Consider the following 15446-nt stretch of genomic DNA (forward strand, 5'->3'; position numbering starts at 1 on the left):
CAGTAGAATAAAACTAGAAATATACAAGGGGAATGTTGAAACTGTAGAAACATGTGGAAATTAAACAATATGCTCCTGAATGACCAGTGGGTCAATGAAGGGACTGAAGAGAAAACTTCAAAGTTTCTCAAAACAAGTTAAAATTAAAACACAACATATTAAAACCTGTGGGATGTAGCCAAATCAGTATTGGTTTGGATCAGTATTAAGTGGAAAGTTTATAGTAGTAAGTGCCTACATCAAAAAGACAGAAAAGCTTCAAATAAATAACATAATGCATCTCAAAGAATTAGCAAATCAAGAATAAATCAAACACAAAATTAGTAGAAGAAAAGAAATAATAAAGATCAGAGCAGAAATAAATGAATTGAAACCAAAATACAATATAAAAGATGAGGAAACAATCCCATTTATAATAACTACAAATAAAACAAAATACTATACTTAGTAATAAACTTCAACAAAGAAGGGAAAGCTCACTATAATGAAAACTACAAAACATTGATGAAAGAAATTGAAGAGGACACAAAAAATCAAAAGATATTCCGTCCTCATGGATTGGAAGACTCAATATTGTTAAAATGTCCATACTACCCTAACCAATCTACAGATTCAGTGCAATCCCATCAAAATACAAATGGCATTCCTCACAGAAATAGAACAAATAAACCTAAAATTTACATGAACAACAGAAAATCCAGAACAGCCAAATCCATCCTAAGCAAAAAGAACAAAACTGAAGGAGTCATATTTCTTGATTTCGAATTCTACAACTAACCAAAACATCATGATACTGGCATAAAACCAGACACATATATCAATGAGACAAAATAGAGAACCCAAAAATAAATCCACACATCTATAGTGAACTTATCTTTGACAAAGTTGCCATGAACATATATTGGGGAAAGGACAGTCTCTTCAATAAATGTTGCTGAAAAAACTGGATAGCAACATGCAGAAGGATAAAACTAGACCCTTATTTCTCACCATACACAAAAAGCAAATCAAAATTGATTAAAGACTTAAATCAAAGACCACAAAATATGAAACTACCAAAAGAAAACAATGTGGAAATGCTTCATTGGTCTGGGAAAGGACTTCTTAAGTATTATCCCCCAAAACACAGGAAACAAAAGCAAAATTGAACAAATGGAAACACATCAAGCTAAAAAGTTTCTGCACAGCAAAGAAAACAATCAACAAAGTGAAAAGACAACCCACAGAATAAGAGAAAATATTTGGAACCTACTCCTCTAACAAGGGATTAATAACTAGAATATATAAGGACCTCCAACAACTCAATAGGAAAAAATCAAATAATCTGATTTAAAAATGGGAAAGGATCTGAATAGACATTTTTTAAAAAAGATATGCAAATGGTCAACAGGTATATGAAAAACATCTCAATATTATTAGTCATCAGAGAAATGAAAATCAAAATGACAATGAGAATATACTGCCAGCATGGAGGCTCATGCCTATAATCCTAGCACTCTGGGAGGTCAAGGCAGATGGATTGCTTGAGCTGACGAGTTCGAGACCAGCCTGAGCAAGAGGGAGACACTGTCTCTACAAAAAATGAAAAACTGAGGCAAGAGGACCACTTGAGACCAAGAGTTTTAGGTTGCTGTGAGCTATGATGCCATAGCACTCTATCAAGGGCAACAAAGTGAGACTCTGTCTCAAAAAAAAAAAAAAAAAAGAATATCATCTCACCCCAGTTAAAATGGTTTTTATCAAAAAGATAGGCAATAGGGCGGTGCCTGTGGCTCAGTGAGTAGGGCTCCGGCCCCATATGCTGACGGTGGCGGGTTCAAACCCAGCCCCAGCCAAACTGCAACAAAAAAATAGCCGGGTGTTGTGGCAGGCACCTGTAGTCCCAGGTGCTTGGGAGGCTGAGGCAAGAGAATCACATAAGCCCAAGAGTTAGAAGTTGCTGTGAGCCGTGTAAAGTCATGGCACTCTACCCAAGGATGGTACAGTGAGACTCTGTCTCTACAAAAAAAAAGATAGGCAATAATGAATGCTGGCAAGGATGTGGAGAAAGGGAAAACATCATACACTATCAGTAGAAATGTAAATAAGTGCAATCACTATGAATAGTAGGGGGTTCTTCACAAAACTAAAAATAGAACTACCATATGACCCGCAACCCATTGCTAGGTATATACCCAAAAGAAGAGATATCAGTATGTCTTCACTCCATGTTTACTGCAGCACTATTCACAATAGCCAAGATATAGAATCTAAGTGTCCATCAATAGATGAATGAATAAAGAAATTATGGTACATATACACAATGGAATATTAGATAGTGACAAAAAAATCCTGCCATATGCAACAACATGGATGGAATTGGAGAACATCATGTTAAGTGAAATAAGCTAAGCACAGAAAGACAAATGCTATATGTTCTCACTTATATGTGAAAGCTAAACATTAAAACAATCGCTTTCATGAAAACAGAGAATAAAAGGATGATTACCAGAGGCTAGGAAGAGTGGCGGGGAAGGGTGAGGAGATAATATGGAGATGATGTAAAAATACAGTTAGATAGAATGAAAAATATTTGGTAGCATAACAAAATGATTACAATCAACAATAAATTGGGGTATACTTTAAAATAACTAAAAGAATGGAATTGGAATGTTCCTAACACTGAAAAAAAAAAAATTCTGATAGTGATGGATACCCCAATTACCCTGATTCAATAAGTTTACATTGTCGAGGCCAGGCATGGTGGCTTACACTTGTAATGTTAGCACTTTGGGAGTCTAAGGTGGAAGGATTCCTTGAGAGGAGTTTGAGACCAGCCTGAGCAAGAATGAGACCCATCTCTACAAAAAATAGAAAAATTAGCCAGTTGTCATGGCAGGCACTTGTAGTCCCAGCTACTCAGAAGGCCAAGGCCAAGGCCAAGGCCAGAGAACGGCTTGAACCCAGGAGTTTGAAGTTGCTGTGAGCTAGGATGAGGCCATGGCACTCTAGCCTGGGTGACAGAATGAGATTCTACTTGAAGGGGAAAAAAGGGGCATCATCAGAAAAGTAAAAAAGTGACCCAAAAAGTAGGAGAAAATATTCACAAATTATATATCTGATAAAGGACTTGAACCTAGAGTATGTAAAGAGTTCTTACAACTCAATAACAAAAGGACATATAATTCAATCAAAAATGGGTAAAGAATCTGAATAGACCTCTCTGCTAAGAAGATATACAGGTGGCCAATAAGCACAAGAAAAAGATACTTGGCTTTTTCACAACAGGTTTGCTGCCAGAACACAGGCATTGTGAAAACCACCCATACAATCCAAAATGGGGAAGGAAAAGACTCATATCAACATCATTGTCATTGGACATGTAGATTTGGATAAGTCCACCACTACTGGCCATCTGATCTACAAATGTGGTGGCATTGACAAGAGAAACATTGAAAAATTTGAGAAGGAGGCTGCTGAGATGGGAAAGGGCTCCTTCAAGTATGCCTGGTCTCGGATAAACTGAAGGCTGAACGTGACCGTGTTATCACCATTGATGACTCCCTGTGGAAATTTGAGACCAACAAATACTATGTGACTATCATTGATGCCCCAGGACACAGAGACTTTATCAAAAACATGATTACAGGCACATCTCAAGATGACTGGGCTGTCCCGATTGTTGCTGCTGGTGTTAGTGACTTTGAAGCTGGTATCTCAAAGAATGGGCAGACCCGTGAGCATGCCCTTCTGGCTTACACACTGGGTGTGAAACAACTAATTGTTGGTGTTAACAAGATGGATTCCACTGGATTCCACTGAGCCGCCCTATAGTCAGAAGAGATATGAGGAAATCGTTAAAGAAGTCACTCTTTCATGTTTACATGGATGAAGCTGGAACATATTCTTCTTAGTAAAGTATCTCAAGAATGGAAGAAAAAGTACCCAATGTACTCAGCCCTACTATGAAACTAATTTAGGGTTTTCACATGAAAGCTATAACCCAGTTACAACCTAAGAATAGGGGGAAGAGGGAAAGGGAGGGGAGGGAGGGGGGAGGGAGGTAGAGGGAAGGGGATTGGTGGGATTACATCAGCGGTGCATCTTACAGGGGTATATGTGAAACTTGGTAAATGGTCTGTGAAGCTAGTGAATGATGCCCCATGAATATATCAATGTACACAGCTACGATTTAATAAAAAAAAAAAGAAAGAAAGATGGGACTTGGGTCCACAAAGCGAAACTTAGCAAAAAAAAAAAAAGAAGTCAGCATTTACATTAAGAAAATTAGCTACAACCCTGACACAGTAGCATTTGTGCCAATTTCTGGTTGTAATGGTGACAACATGTTGGAGCCAAGTGCAAACATGCCTTGGTTCAAGGGATGGAAAGTCACCTAGAAGGATGGCAATGCCAGTGGAACCACGCTGCTTGAAGCTCTGGATTGCATTCTGCCACCAACTTGTCCAACTGACAAGCCCTTACATCTGCCTCTGCAGGATGTCTACAAAATTGGTGGTATTGGTACTATCCCTGTGGGCCAAGTGGAGACTGGTGTTCTCAAACCTGGCATGGTGGTCACCTTTGCTCCAATTAATGTTACAAATGAAGTAAAATCTGTTGAAATGCACCATGAAGCTTTGAGCGAAGCTCTTCCAGGAGACAACGTGGGCTTCTACATCAAGAATGTGTCTGACAAAGACGTTCGTCATGGCAATGTTGCTGGTGATAGCAAAAATGACCCACCGATGGAAGCGGCTGGCTTCACTGCTCAGGTGATTATCCTGAACCATCCAGGCCAAATTAGTGCTGGATATGCTCCTGTACTGGATTGTCACTCAGCTCACATTGCCTGCAAGTTTACTGAGCTGAAGGAAAAGATTGACCGCCGCTCTGGTAAGAAGCTGGAGGATGGCCCTAAATTCCTGAAATCTGGTGATGCCGCCATGGTCGATATGGTTCCTGGCAAACACACGTGTGTTGAGAGCTTCTCAGACTATCCTCCTCTGGGTCATTTCACTGTTCGTGACATGAGACAGACAGTCGCTGTTGGTGTCATCAAAGCAGTGGACAGGAAGGCTGATGGAGCTGGCAAGGTCACCAAGTCTGCCCAGAAATCTCAGAAGGCTAAATGAATATTATCTCTAATACCTGCCACTCCAGTCTTAATCAGTGGTGGATGAATGGTTTCGGAACTGTTTGTTTCAATTGGCCATTTAAGTTTAACAGTAAAAGACTGGTTAATGATAACAATGCATCGTAAAACCTTCAGAAGGAAAGGAAAATGTTTTGTGGACCATTTGTTTCTTTTTGTGTGGCAGTTTTAAGGTATTAGTTTTTAAAACTTCAGCAAATGTAAAACATTTCAAATCATATATCTGATGTTCTCTGACCACAGTGGAATCAATCTCAAAATCAATGACAGAAAGATATCTGAAACAAAAGCCCTTCAAATATTTAGAAAGTGGTGAATAACAGCTTCCATGCACCTGGGCATGGTGAATCTGAGGAGATAAGACTCCAGGCATCTCTGGCTGGTGGGATCTGCCTATAATCATCCCTTTGAGGATACAGGGAATCAGCAAGGGACTTCTGGACCCCAAAAGGAGGACAAAAACAGTGGAAAACTGGCAAGTGGTTGCATGTGTTTGATCGACCTAATCCCGCTGGCAGCTGTGGGTACACTCAGCAGTGAGACATCTACAGAACATTTCACCCCAACAAAACTGAATACACATTCTTCTCATCAACCCATGGAACATACTCCAAAATCAGCCACATCCTAGGCAACAAATCTAACCTCAGCAAATTTAAAAAAATAGAAATTATTCCTTGCATCTTCTCAGACCATCATGGAATAAAAGTTGAACTCAATAACAACAGGAACCTGCATACCCATACAAAAACATGGAAGCTAAACAACCTTATGCTGAAGAATAGATGCGTTATAGATGAGATTAAGAAGGAAATCACCAAATTTTGGAACAAAACAACAATCAAGACACAAATTACCAGAACCTCTGGGATACTGCAAAGGCAGTCCTAACAGGGAAATTTATAGCACTGCAAGCCTTCCTCAAGAAAACGGAGAGAGGAAGTTAATAAGTTAATGGGACATATCAAGCAACTGGAGAAGGAAGAACACTCAACCCCAAACCCAGCAGAGGAAAAGAAATAACCAAAATCAGAGCAGAATTAAATGAAATTGAACACAAAAGAATTATACAACAGATCAATAAATGCAAAAGTTGGTTTTTGAAAAGATCAATAAAATAGATAAACTTTTGGCCAACCTAACCAGAAAAAAAAAAGAGTAAAATCTCTAATTTCATCAATCAGAAATGGTAACAATGAAATAACAACAGACCCCTCAGAAATTCAAAAATCTTTAATGAATACTATAAGAAACTCTACTCCCAGAAATATGAAAATCTGAAAGAAATTGACCAATACCTGGAAGTACACCACCTACCAAGACTTAGCCAGAATGAAGTGGAAAAGTTGAACAGGCCTATATCAAGTTCTGAAATAGCATCAACTATACAAAATCTCCCTAAAAGAAAAGCCCAGGACCAGATGGCTTTACGTCAGAATTCTACCAATCCTTGAAATAAGAACTAGTACCTATATTACTAAACCTCTTCCAAAATATAGAAAAAGAAGGAATATTACCCAACACATTCTACGAAGCAAACATCACCTTGATCCCTGAACCAGGGAAAGAACCAACAAGAAAAGAAAATTATAGACCAATATCACTAATGAATATTGATGCTAAAATACTCAATAAGATCCTAACAAACAGAATCCAACAACACATCAAAAAAAATTATACACCATGACCAAGTGGGATTTATCCCAGGGTCTCAAGGTTGGTTCAATATACATAAATCTATAAATGTAATTCAGCACATAAACAAACTAAAAAATAAGGACCATATGATTCTTTCAATTGATGCAGAAAAAGCTTTTGATAATATCCAGCATCCCTTCATGATCAGAACACTTAAGAAAATTCGTATAGAATGGACATTTCTTAAACTAATGGAGGCCATCTACAACAAACCCACAGCCAATATGGTATTGAATGGAGTTTAATTGAAATCATTTCCACTTAGATCAGGAACCAAGCAAGGTGGCCCATTGTCTCCATTGCTCTTTATCATTGTAATGGAAGTTTTAGCCATTGCAATTAGGGAAGAAAAGGTGATCAAGGGTATCCACAGAGATCTCTCAGAAGAGATAAAGTTTTCACTCTTCACAGATGATATGATTGTATATCTGGAAAACACTAGGGATTCTACTACTAAACTTTTAGAAGTGATCAAGGAATACAGCAATGTCTCAGGCTACAAAATCAACACTCATAAATCTGTAGCCTTTATATATACCAACAATAACAAAGCTGAAAAAATAGTCAAGGACTCTATTCCTTTCACAGTAGTGCCAAAGAAGAAGAAATATTTGGGAGTATACCTAACAAAGGACATGAAAGATCTCTACAAAGAGAACTATGAAACTTTAAGAAAAGAAATAGCTGAAGACGTTAACTAATGGAAAGAATCAACATTGTTAAAATGTCCCTACTACCCAAAGCAATATATAATTTTAATGCAATTCCTATTAAAGCTCCATTGTCATATTTTAAAGATCTTGAAAAATAATACTTCATTTTATATGGAATCAGAAAAAAATCTCAAATAGCCAAAACATTACTCAGCAATAAAAACACAACAGGAGGAATCATGCTACCAGACCTGAGACTGTACTATAAATCAATAGAGATCAAAACAGCATGGTATTGGCACAAAAACAGAGAAGTAGATGTCTGGAACAGAATAGAGAACCAAGAGATGAATCCAGCTACTTACCATTATTTGATCTTTGACAAGCCAATTAAAAACATCCAGTGGGAAAAGATTCTCTATTTAATAAATGGTGCTGGGTGAACTGGCTGGCAACCTGTAGAAGATTGAAACTGGACCCACACCTTTCACCATTAACTAAGATAGACTCTCACTGGATAAAAGATTTAAACTTAAGACATGAAACTATAAAAATACTTGAAGAGAGTGCAGGGAAAACTCTTGAAGGAATCAGCCTGGGTGAATATTTTATGAGGAAGACTCCCCAGGCAATTGAAGCAGTATCAAAAATACACTACTGGGGGCAGTGCCTGTTGCTCAGTGAGTAGGGCGCCAGCCCCATATACCGAGAGTGGTGGGTTCAAGCCCAACCCCAGCCAAAACTGCAACAACAACAAAAAAAAATACACTACTGCGACCTGATCAAACTAAAAAGCTTCTGCACAGCAAAGAACATAATAAGTAAAGCAAGCAGACAACCCTCAGAATGGGAGGAAATATTTGCAGGTTATACCTCCGATAAAGATCTAATAACTAGAATCCACAGAGAACTCAAACATATTAGCAAGAAAAGAACACGTGACCCCATCTCAGGGTGGGCAGGGACTTGAAGAGAAACTTCTCTAAAGAAGACAGATGCACGATACAAACACATGAAAAAAAGTTCATCATCCTTAATCATCAGAGAAATGCAAATCAAAACTACTTTGAGATATCACCTAACGCCAGTAAGAGTAGCCCACATAACAAAATCCCAAAACCAGAGATGTTGGCGTGGATGTGGAGAAAAGGGCACACTTCTACACTGCTGGTGGGAATGCACACTAATATGTTCCTTCTGGAAGGACGTTTGGAAAATACTTAGGGACCTAAAAATAGACCTGCCATTCGATCCTATAATTCCTTGGCTAGGTTTATACCCAGAAGACCAAAAATCACAATAGAACAAAGACATCTGTACCAGAATGTTTATTGCAGCCCAATTCATAATTGCTAAGTCATGGAAGAAGCCCAAGTACCCATCAACCCACGAATGGACTAGCAAATTGTGGTACATGTATACCATAGAATATTATGCCCCCTTAAAGAAAGATGGAGACTTTACCTCTTTCATGCTTACATGGATGGAGCTGGAACATCTTCTTCTTAGCAAACTATCTCAGAAATGGAAGAAAAATTATCCAATGTACTCAGCCCTACTATGAAGCTAAGTTATAGCTTTCAAATGAAGGCTATAACCCAACTATAGCATAAGACTGTGAGGAAAGGGCCAAGGAAGGGGAAGGGAGGGGGGAGGTTATGGTGGAAGGAGGGTAATGGATGGGGCCACACCTACAGTGCATCTTAGAATGGGTACAGGCAAAACTTACTAAAGGCAGAATACAAATGTCTACATACAATAACTAAGAAAATGCCATGAAGGCTATGTTGAACAGTTTGATGAGAATATTTCAGATTGTATATGAAACCAGCACACTGTACCCCTTGATTGCACTAAGGTACACAACTATGATTTAACAATAAAAATAAATAAATAAATAAAAACAAATATTCAGAAAGTGAACAACACAATTCTAATACCCCAAGGATAAAATAAGAAATCACCAAATCAATCTGAAGATATTTTAATTGAGGAAAAATTAAAATATAACACACACACACACACACAAACGCCATGTAACGTAGTTAAATCAGGGCATTGAGAGAAGTTTATAGCGTCAACTGTTTATATTCAGAAAGAAGAAGCATTTCAAATCAAAGGTCTGAGCTTCTACAGTAAGAAACTAGAAAATAAGAACAAATTAAATGTAAAAATAAAAGAAAGAAATAATAAAGATAATGGCGGAAACTAATAAAACAGAAAAAAAAATGAAAATTAGTTTTTGAAGCCATTAGTAAAATTGATAAATTTCCTCACCAGATTTATCAAGATAACAAGAGAGAAAACACAATTTAGCAATATCAAGCATGAAAGATTCTACAGGTAAGGAAATTTTATGAACAAGTTTATGCCAATAATTTGATAACTTAGATAAAATTAACAAATTATTTGAAAAATGCAAAGGAAAGCAAATCTCACTAAAGAAGAAATATATACCCATATTTCCACTTAAGAATTTAAATTTTTAGTTTAAAATCTGCCCACAGTGAAAACCTGGGCCCAGAAGACATTACTGATGAATTCTATCAAATATTTAAGGAAGAAATCATACCAATTCTACACAAACTCTTCTAGAAAATTAAAGAGGAACAAACATATTTCAATTCATCTTTTTTTTGAGGTCAACATTATTCTAATATTAAACTGTAGACATTTCAAGACAACTACAGATCAGTATCTCTCATGAATACAGAATTTTTAAAAATCTTAATAAAATATTAGCCAATTGAATTTAGAAACATATTAAAAGATAATGTATCATGACCATATATGGTTTAGCACAGGAATTCAGAGTAGGTTCAACGTTTGAAAATTAATCAAAGTAACTCATCATATCAGCACACTGAAAAAGAAAAAATTATGATCATCTCAATAGTTCCAGAAAAACTTTGACAAATTCAATATTGATTCTTAGTAAAAATTCTCAGCAAACTAGAAGTACTAGCATGAGAATTCCTTACTCTATTAAAATGCACCTATGAAAAACCTACAGTTAATATCATACTTAGTGATCAAAAATTGAATACTTCAGCCCCTAAGATTGGAAACAGGGCAAGGTTGCCTATTCTTACCAGGTACTCTTAACATTAGACTAACCAATGCAATAAGGCAAGATAAAGAAATAAAAGTTATACACAATGAAAAGGAAAAAACAAATTTTTCTATATTTCCATGACATGACCATTTACATAGAAAAATCTCAAAGAATCTATAACAATAGTTATTCAAACTAATAAGTGAGTTTTGCAAGATCTTAAGATATAAGGTCAATATACAAAAATTTGTTGTATTTCTGTATTCTAGCCACAAACAATCACAAGTCATTTAAAAATATGAAATACTAAGAGATATTAACAAGATGTGTTCTCTAATCTACAAAAGATTATTCTCTAATACACAAAAGATTAGAGAAAAATGTGTTGCTTTAATCTGCAAAAAAGAAACTGAAGACCTAAATAAATGGAGCAATATACTTTTTTCCTGGACTGTAAAATTCAAAGGTGTTAATGTGTCAGTTCAAATCAAATTGATCTATAGATTCAATACAACCCTAAATTCCCAACAAGAACATTATAGAAATTAACAAGCTGAGGCTTGAAGCCAATAGCACAGTGGTTACAGCACCAGCCTCGTACACCGAGGCTGGCGGGTTCAAACCCAGACCTGGGCTGCTAAACAACAATGACACCTGCAACCAAAAAATACCGGGCGTTGTGGCAGGCACCTGTAGTCCCAGCTACTCGGGAGGCTGAGGCAAGAGAATCGCTTAAGCCCAAGAGTTAGAGGTTGCTGTGAGATGTGACACCACAGCACTCTACCGAGGGCAAGAAAGTAAGACTCTTGTCTAAAAAAAAAGAAAGAGAAAGGAAGGAAAGAAGGTAGGGAGGAAGGATGAAAGGAAGGGAGGGAGGGAGGAGCTGAATCTAAAACTTATGTGGAAAAGCAAAAAATCTAGAATAGCCAAAATAGTGTTGAAGAACAGCAAAGTTCAATGACTCACACAATTTGGTTTTAAGATTTAATGCAATTTGGTTTTAAGATTTACTATGAAGCTATAGCCAAAGTAATATTTGTGTAAGGGTGGACTATACCTCGATGAAATAGCATAGAGTCTGGAGGCTTTTCAACAACAGCACCAAGGTGATATGATAAAGGATTTTTTTAACAAATACACCTGAAAAAATTAGACATTTCTGTGCAAAAACATAAAAACTTGACTTTTAATCTGTCTACATTCTAGCTGTCAAGGAGTGAAAAAGGTAGTAAATCACATTTCTCTCCAAATAGAAAGACACTTTCTACTTGAAAATGCTGAGAAGCCCAAGCCATAAATATTTACCACATTGTCTTACCTGGTCTTCTCTCAAAAACCCAGCTGCAGGGTTGGCGGGTGCATCCAGAAATAGCCTAGGAAGATCTCTGCACTTAGCACCAACTTTCCTGTGCTTAAATCTGCTTTTACTTCTAAAGTTTCCACATGAGTGTGTTTAATATAGACCATATAGTTTATCTGAAACTGAGGGAGTTCCTGAGGTGCAGACTTCCAGTTTTCAAATTAAAAAAGTTCCAGAACAAGGTAGTTCACCCTCAGCAGAGATATTATCAATGTACGCACTATATCCAACTTTCCTCCTAGTTGAGCCATCCATGGCTCACAACTCTGAATGGCAGCAGCAACTCTGTTCCTGTAACTCCAGCCTCTGCTTCCAGATATGTGACACTTAGTGTGGTCACACTAAGCACTGGAGCTGAGCCAGTCAGCCTCCCACTGAATCTAAGTCAAGACACCAAAAAGAGTGGAGGTCTTTTGACAGTAATGGATCTTGGAGATAGATTCAGACTTGGGATAGACTCAGGGGACTGTGTTTGCAGATGGACAGCATCAGAAGCTGGTCTGCAGGACCAAGTGTACAGGGAGAAGTAAAAAAGAAGAGGAGAGAAACAACTCTGGCACAGAGTTTTCTGGTAAAGAAAAAGTCATGAGGTGTTCCAATAGTTACTTGTTTAATGACTAAAAACTCTCTCACAGTGTCATGTGAGCTGGTGTATTGTGATACAAGAGCCACACCTTTCTCGTGCCAAGTTTCTCAGTTAAGATTTTCCTGTTTCTCTACTGATGTTTACTTGATCTGCTTCTCACAGTCAGCTGACAATTTTGATGCCCAAGTGGATGAGTTTTTGCAACTTTTCTTTCATCAGTTCTCCTTGTTATTGGCCACCCTGACTCCTCTTCACTGACGCTTTTCTCTCCCTTCAGAAAAATTTTTAATCCATTTGTATACTGCCATTTTCTTCATGGCATTAAACACATAAATTTGGATTATCCTGTCTCCCATTTCACTTCTAATCTTGCCAAGTTCAACAAGAAATTCATGAATGTGTGTTCATTTTTCTTTTTTGTTTGTTTTTTCTTTCTTTTTTTGCAGTTTTTGGCCGGGGCTGGGTATGAACCTGCCACCTTTGGTATATGGGGCCAGCACCCTACTCTACTGAGCCACAGGTGCCACCAAATATGTGTTCATTTTCCTAATTCAAACTCCAGTATTTTCACAATGGCCCACAACAACAATAATGAATGTCACTCAGTAAGACACCACCCCCTGAGGTCATGAACACAGCTGTGAGACACTGACATACACACCAAGGCCATGAAACCTTACCGAGTTGTTGGTACAGTGCTGCCAAGGGAAGCGCATGGAGGCAAGTTTGCAAACTTTATTATCAGACCTTTGTAGGTCCTGTTACCATCATCTCCAGTTTATGGAAGAAGAAACTAAGGCTCAAGGACACCAGAGTATCTTGCCGAAGTTGAATTAATACATGGAAAACAGCCACAATTAGGGAGTGGGCAGTCGACAGTTGAACCTGGGCACTCTGATGACCATCGTATGAACTGCTTTGGGCATAAAGAAGACAAAGCCCCAATGCAGGCATAAGGTCTGTTGTCAGCAGTGCCAAGCGGATATATGTCATATTCAGTGCTGCCTTTCTGTCTATGAGCAATGCAGACATGGGCTGGTCACACTAAGCCACCCTTCTATCACTCCCTCCAACCCTATAATTGTGAAATGGCTTCCCCAACTCAAGGTCACATCACCTGTGAAGGCTGGGCCTGCTCTTGCAAGAACAAAGACAAAGCCAAGAAAACCAAAATCTTCCACCAGGGCTGTGGTGCGCCATATGTATTGGACATGGTGTGATTGTAATTGGCAACAATTTATCCCTAACCCCAACTCCCTGTCTGTAATTCCTTCAGTACAGAGACAGCACAGCAGAATCAACATGCCGTAAGGAACTTTGTGCCCTGGTGTTACTCTGTTCCTTACCAGCTCGGGAGCACAAACCACGTAATCAATGAAACAAGGGAGCTACCCACATCCTGGGGGCAGAGACGAGATGTCCTAAATCTTTCACATAGCACCGAGTTTGAGCATGAGAACCCAACCTTGTAGCCAGAAAATAAGCACATGGGTGAAATGACAAGATAGAAATAAATGATCCCTGGGCGGCACCTGTGGCTCAAGGAGTGGGGCGCCGGTCCCATATGCCGGAGATGGCGGGTTCAAACCCAGCCCCAGCCAAAAACCACAAAAAAAAAAAAAAAAAAAAGAAATGATCCCCGATGTCAGGGCCTGGGACTGGCCAGGTCTCGGGCCTGGCTTAACTAGGTTCCGGACTCGGACCACTAAGTTACCTTGCTCAGGTACAGTTTCACTTAGGTGCCTGAGGGCTATCTACTTTAGCTGGAGAGAGAGAGTGTGTGTGTCTTAGAGAGAGTAAAGCAGTCTTCTTAGAAAGATAGATCTTAGTCTTTAGCAGGGCTTGGTAATCTTCAACAGAGAGACGCCATGCTGGCGTTCTGCAGGCAGGAGAGGAGACAGAGTCAGAGTAAGCGGGTCCGTGATAGAATACGCACGCTCCCGACTGCCTTCTCCTCCAGCCTAATATAAGGCTGATCTCGTGCCTCTCAACACCACAGGTGTAGAGACTGCCAATTCACCACTGCTCTCATCTCGTGGGCTCTCATGCTTGTTAGGAGAGCTAAATCCCTCTCCATAATCTTTCCATCAAGGTCTTCCATTATTGAGCTATACAGGTATTTCTTATAACTCTCACTCCTCCTAGCCATAGGCTATACGGGCTGCTACACCTGAGGCCTAGGGTTATATTATAGTGTGAAAAAGAACCCACGGAATGTAGACCCCAAAGTCTAATGCAAGATCTGTTTCCAAATGAGAAAACCATAAAAAGGTTTGCTAATACTCAGGTGAGAAAAATCTAGAAAGCAGTAATTGTAGCCACTGGGAGAGATAGCAGAGGGACGGGCAGCCCTGCAACCTGTCACTTCAGCCCAGCTGCTGTGAGCTAGAGTGAGACCTGGGGTCAGGTTACAGGGAGCCAGGAGACAGCGGGGGGGGCCTCTCTCAGGACCTTGAGGGCCTTCAGGAAGGCAGGAAGCAGGAAGGTGGCAGATATGAGCACCCCAGGATAATGGGGGAGAAATTAAGCCTGAGTCCCTCACTATCATTAGTGTAGCATAGTTTAATTTGCAGCTTTCTTAATAGACATGACATAAGTAGTATGCCTTTCAACTAGTGTTCTTAGATTTTGCAAAATAAATATGGCAGTGTCTTCCAGCTCAGTAAGAGTGTCAGATAAGCTGATGCCCTTAAAGGGCCTCCATAGGCCAGGCAGGTGCTCCACCTGGGTGAGCTCGGCTTCATTCCAAAGAAGGCAGCTCTCCCTGCCACCCTGACCCGTCCTTAGTTCCTAGAACCTGAGCCCCCTCTCTGGGCACTGCTTTCCACTGCCCCTACCAAATGCCTTCAGATGGCCAAGGCCAGTCGTTCTTTCCTTCAGATACAGAATGCTCAAAGTTGATAATTAAGGGCCCCACATGAGATTAATCTTTTTCCATAGCTACAAAAACTGTACCCTCA

The 15446-nt window shown here is 39.1% G+C and overlaps 1 protein-coding gene and 1 pseudogene across 3 annotated transcripts in view; one reads left to right on the forward strand and one right to left on the reverse strand.

Moving 5' to 3' along the window:
- Window positions 1–15446, reverse strand: part of SH2D4B (SH2 domain containing 4B) — a 112770-nt gene that overhangs the window by 88549 nt on the left and 8775 nt on the right. The window lies entirely within an intron of this gene.
- On the forward strand, window positions 3308–5323 carry LOC128582349 (elongation factor 1-alpha 1-like; annotated as a pseudogene). Its single transcript, XR_008379035.1, has 2 exons — window positions 3308–3857; window positions 4246–5323. The product of XR_008379035.1 is annotated as an elongation factor 1-alpha 1-like (transcript).

This window comes from Nycticebus coucang, chromosome 3, assembly GCF_027406575.1.
Source record: "Nycticebus coucang isolate mNycCou1 chromosome 3, mNycCou1.pri, whole genome shotgun sequence".
Lineage (NCBI taxonomy): Eukaryota > Metazoa > Chordata > Mammalia > Primates > Lorisidae > Nycticebus > Nycticebus coucang.